Source organism: Eschscholzia californica, unplaced genomic scaffold (genome assembly GCF_041429995.1).
Source record: "Eschscholzia californica isolate CP2 unplaced genomic scaffold, dmEscCali1.0.p SCAF_3, whole genome shotgun sequence".
NCBI classification, from domain to species: Eukaryota; Viridiplantae; Streptophyta; class Magnoliopsida; order Ranunculales; family Papaveraceae; genus Eschscholzia; species Eschscholzia californica.
The window spans coordinates 45,845,912-45,851,221 of record NW_028238420.1 but is presented as its reverse complement, the minus strand read 5'-3'; the positions used below and the strand labels follow the sequence as shown (position 1 = coordinate 45,851,221).

At 40.3% G+C, this 5,310-nt stretch overlaps 1 pseudogene; it reads left to right on the top strand.

Moving 5' to 3' along the window:
• Positions 1 to 3,127: 3,127 nt before the first annotated feature.
• LOC147550840 (secreted RxLR effector protein 161 pseudogene) lies at positions 3,128 to 3,544 on the top strand (annotated as a pseudogene).
• Positions 3,545 to 5,310: the final 1,766 nt, after the last annotated feature.

The window sequence follows — 5,310 nt, the reverse complement described above, 5'->3', positions numbered from 1 at the left end:
GATCTAAAGAATACTGGAAACTGGTATAAGATGGGTATATCGAGCCAGAGAGTGGAGTAGTGCAGACACAGACACAAGTTAAGAAGTTAGAGGAGTTGAGGTTGAAAGATTTGAAAGTTAAAAATATCTCTTACAAGCCATAGACCGAACTGTATCGGAAACAATCCTTGTGAAGGATACTTCCAAACAGATCTGAGATTCGATGAAAAAGAAGTTTGAAGGAAGTGTTAGGGCCAAGAGATCGATGCTACAAGCTCTGCGCAGAGAGTTTGAAACCTTAGAGATGAATGTTGGAGAAGGAGTCTCCGAGTATTTTTCAAGAGTATTGTCGGCGACCAATAAGATGAGAACATGTGGAGAAGAAATGCAAGATGTCACAGTGGTGGAGAAGATCCTCATATCATTGAGTGAAAAATTCAACTATATTGTTTGCTCAATCGAGGAGTCCAAAGATACTGATCATCTCTCCATTGATGAGTTGCAGAGCTATCTTATTGTTCATGAGCAAAAATTCCAGCAACATACAAGAGATGAAAAAGCATTAAAGATAACCTCTGACGATAATTTTAATGACAGAGAACGTGGTCGAGGTGGTTATAGAGGCAGAGGTCGTTACTCCTACAATAGAGCAATCATAGAGTGTTACAAGTGCCACAAACTTGGACACTTCCAATCAGAATGTCCAAGTTGGGATAAAGAAGCTAACTACGCTGAGATAGGAGAGGAAGAAGAGATGTTACTCATGACATATGTGGAGATAACGACGCTCGAAGGGAGGATGTTTGGTTCCTAGGTTCTGGATGTATCAACCACATGTGTGGTGACAAGAGTTTATTCTACGATCTTGATGAAAAATTCAAACATACGGTAAAGATGGGAAATAATAAAAGGATGAATGTGCTTGGGAAAGGCAATCTGAGATTAAAAGTAATTGGATTTACACATATTATTAGTGAAGTCTATTTGGTTCCTGATTTGAAGAACAATCTCCTTAGCATTGGTCAACTACAAGAGAAAGGATCGACGATTCTTATTCAAAATGTGCAGCTGAAGATTTATCATCCAGAGAAAGGGCTTATCATACAAACTAAGATGACAACGAATTGAATGTTTGTGCTGTTGGCAAATTCCTTGTCAAGAAAATCAGAGTGTCTTTACACATCTGCACAAGATTTAACATTCTTATGGCATTGTCGTTACGGACATTTGAGCTACAAATGACTAAAAACCCTTCAATTTAAGAAGATGGTGCATGACATACCATAATTCAAGGCTCCATCGACTGTGTATACTAAATGTATGGTCGAGAAGCAACATAGATATCCAATCCCTAAGACGAGCAGTTGGAGGGCAACAGAAAAGCTTCAACTTATTCATGCCAATCTTTGTGGACCAATCTCCCCCATCTCCAACAGCAAAAAGAGGTACATTCTATGTTTTATTGAGGACTTTACGAGGAAACCATGGACTTATTTCTTGGTAGAAAAATCTGAATAGTTAAGTACATTCAAGTGTTTCAAGAATTTTGTTGAAAAAGAAGCAGAAAAATACATCAAGTGTTTGAGAACAGATTGAGGGGGAGAGTTTACATCAGCTGAGTTTCATGAGTTTTGCTCAGAACGCGACATTAAGAGGCAATTAACTGCAACATACACCCCACAACAGAACGGAGTAGCAGAAAGAAAAAATCGGATTGTGATGAATATGGTTCGATGCATGTTTTCTAAAAAGAGAATCCCCAAGACTTTCTGGCCAGAAACAGTAAATTGGACAATATATGTTCTAAATCGGAGTCCCACACTTGTTGCAAAGAACCAAACACCCGAAGAAGCTTGGAGTGGCATCAAACCATCAGTTGAGCACTTTAGAGTCTTCGGATGTGTTGCTCATGTACATGTTCCTGATGTGAAAAGAACTAAGATGGATGCAAAAAGTTCCACATGTGTTTTACCAGGAGTGAGTGAAGAGTCTAAAGCATGTAGACTATATGATCCAATTGCAAAGAAGGTTATAATTAGTAGATATGTAGTGTTTGAGGAGGATAAATCTTGGGTCTGGGAAACAAGTCATGAAGAACATATAATAGCTGATCTGGAATGGGAAGATGAAGAAAATAACTTTGTTCCAACCAGCAAAGATGAAGAAGTATAAAGTGGGGTAGAAGGAGATATTAGAGAACCAGCCAGCGAAAATGTCGACGAATCTTCTAATTCTGAAAAAAGGAATAGAAACCCTCCTGTGTGGATGGACGACTATGTAAGTGGAGAAGAGTATTAAGAAGAAGAAAATGCAAATTTGGTCTTATTTGCTTTAGCTGATCCAACACACTTTGAGGAGGTAGTAAAGCATAAAAAATTGAGAATGACTATGGACATGGAGATATAATCTATAGAGAAAATACCACACATGGGAACTCACTGACCTACTTAAAGGTGCAAAGAAAATTGGAGTGAAGTGGGTCTATAAGACTAAATTCAAAGAAAATTGAGAAGTGGACAAATTTAAGGCTCGTTTGGTAGCAAAGGGGTATGTGCAACAATAAGGAATTGACTACACAGAAGTCTTTGCACCAGTTGCAAAAATGGATACCGTGAGAATGATTGTGACTTTAGCAACCCATAAAGGTTGGACTCTTTTTCAACTCGACGTCAAGTCTGCCTTTTTACATGGAAAAATCAGTGAAGAAGTGTATATGGAGCAGCCTAAGGGTTACGAGGAAAAGAACAACTCTTATAAAGTCTATAGGTTAAAAAAAGGTTCTCTATGGACTAAAACAAGCTCCACGGGCTTGGTTTAGTCGTATAGAAACTCATTTTATAACGGAAGGGTTTGAAAAGTGTTATAGTGAACACACTTTGTTCATAAAAACAAACAAGGAATAAGTATTGCAACGGTTGGAAGGAATCTATCTTTGCCAAAGAAAGTATGCTCTCGAAGTGTTGAAGAGGTTTGGGATGGAGAATAGCAACTCAGTTAGTAACCCAATTGTTCCAAGTTGTAAGCTTCATAAAGATGAAACTGGGACTCAAGTTGATGAGTCTTTATTCAAACAAATGGTGGGCTGCCTCATTACGTAACAACTACAAGACCAAATTTAATGTATGTTGTAAGTTCGATCAGCAGGTACATGGCTAAGCCAATTGAATTGCACTTTATTGCAGCCAAAAGGATATTGAGTTACTTGCAAGGAACCATTGAACTTGGAGGGTTGTACAAGAAGGTAGGGTGTGAAGGACTAGTTGGGTATGCAGATGACAATTACGCAGGAGATATTGACGATATAAAAAGTACATCAGGTTATGTCTTCAAGTTGGGATTGGGAGCTGTTGCCTGGTCCTCAAGAAAACAACCTATAGTGACACTCTCTACTACTGAAGCAGAGTTCGTAGCAGCAGCCTTCTGTGCTAGTCAAGCTATTTGGATGAAAAGGATACTTGAAAAACTAAGTCTGCAGGAAGCTAAGTGTACTACTATTTTTATGATTATAGTTCAACGATTAAACTATAAAAAATCTTGTATTACATGGTTGAAGCAAGCACATTGATGTTCGGTTCTATTTCCTTCGAGACCTCACGCGAGAAGGAGTAGTGGAGTTGGTATATCGTGGAACACATGATCAACTGGCAGATGTGATGACCAAACCACTTACAATGGATGATTTTCAGAAGTTTCGAAGTCAAATGGGAGTTTGTCAAGTTCTATTAAACTAGTTGGAGCTGGAGATTAGTTTAAGGGAGGGATTGAAAGAGAAGTATTATTTTCTGTTTTGAATAAGTCATAGTTAGTCCTAGTCTTTAGGGTAGTCGCTCAAGGGTTTTCATCTCTCTTGAATCTTGATGTAGGGTTTCCCCATGTTCGTCAGCTCAACGGTAGAATCCAGGTATTTTCTTCTTAACAAATCCAATTTTAAATCAATTTCTTAAAGTTTTGGCTATTTTTTTTTATATTTGTAAGTGTTTTATTAACTCGGTTTGTGATGTGGCGTGAAAATGCCACATTTAGGTCACTTAACTTTGATGAGTTAGTTCTTTTCGAGTATTATTTCTAATTATTTATGTGTTTTCATTGCTAGGTAGTTTATTTGAGGTTTGGTGTGTAATTCGGAATAAAGAGAGCGAATTATCACATTTTTATCTTATGCGACAAAAGGGAAGAAAAGAGCACCAGGGGTATTTTTGTCATTTTGGTCAAAATCAGAAGTCAAACAAGTGAAGTCAATGACGAGTCCGACGGTGAAAACGGAAGTCGATTCGGAGTTCGGACGGAGAAGTTGTGAATGAAAGAAGCCGAAGTTCGGTCTTGAAACAAGGATTCTATGAAGGCACCCCCCTTGGTTCTAAATGAAGAGACAAGATGAAGGCACTCCCTTGCTTTAGAAATAAGCCCAACCCAAGAGCCCAAAAAGGAAGAGAATAATAGAGATTTTATGGGCACCTTTTTGGTCCAAGTCAAAATGGCCCAAGACTTAGTCAAGTTTGACTAAGTCTAGGGTTGTGTAAACACAAGTTGGAGGGACACTATTCATCTTCTTGAAGCTTGGAAACTAAGAAAGGGAGAGAAGGTTGCTAGGGTTTGGGATTCTTTCTTCATCATCTTCAAGGGTTTAGAGAGTTAAGGAGTTTGAGAGCTAGAAAGAGAGAAGGAAGGAGGAGGATCCGGCCAAAGCATAGGCCGGCCAGCACACTAGGCCGGCCTAGCTTTGGCCGGCCGAGCTGCTGCTCGGGCAGCAACACGAGCAGCAGCTCGGGAGCAACACGGGAGCTACACGGGAGCGGCCGAGCAGCAGCCATTGGAGCACGGGAAGAACGTGTGAACAGCAGCAACCCGAGCTGCTTTGGAGCAGCTCGGGAGTGTTCCTAGCACGGGCAGCAGCACGGGACGCCTCCGGCCATGCACGAGATGCCTAAGCACGGCTCGGGTGGAAGCTTCCTAGCTCGGGATGGATGCCTTTGGCCCGGATCTAAGTCTTCATGGCCGGATTCCATGTTTTGGCCGGATTTCATCAACTCTTTGGCCGGACTTTTCATAGTTTCCGGTCACTTTCTTGATCCGAAACTTTAGGGCTTTTACTCCCCATCATCTTGGTTTGCTTCCTACATGGTTTGATTTGGTTTTGGTTGAAGATTTCTAGAGAGAGAAAGCTAGGGTTTAGCTTTAATGGAGGTTGGGTTCTAAATGGAGAAGATGATGGTGGTCGCTATGGGGAATCCAGAATTTTGCTAAGGGGAGATCGGCTGCACCTTAGAGACTCATATTTTCCAACGATCTTAGCCTCGAACCACATCGAAAAAGGGGGATTCTTTCATCATT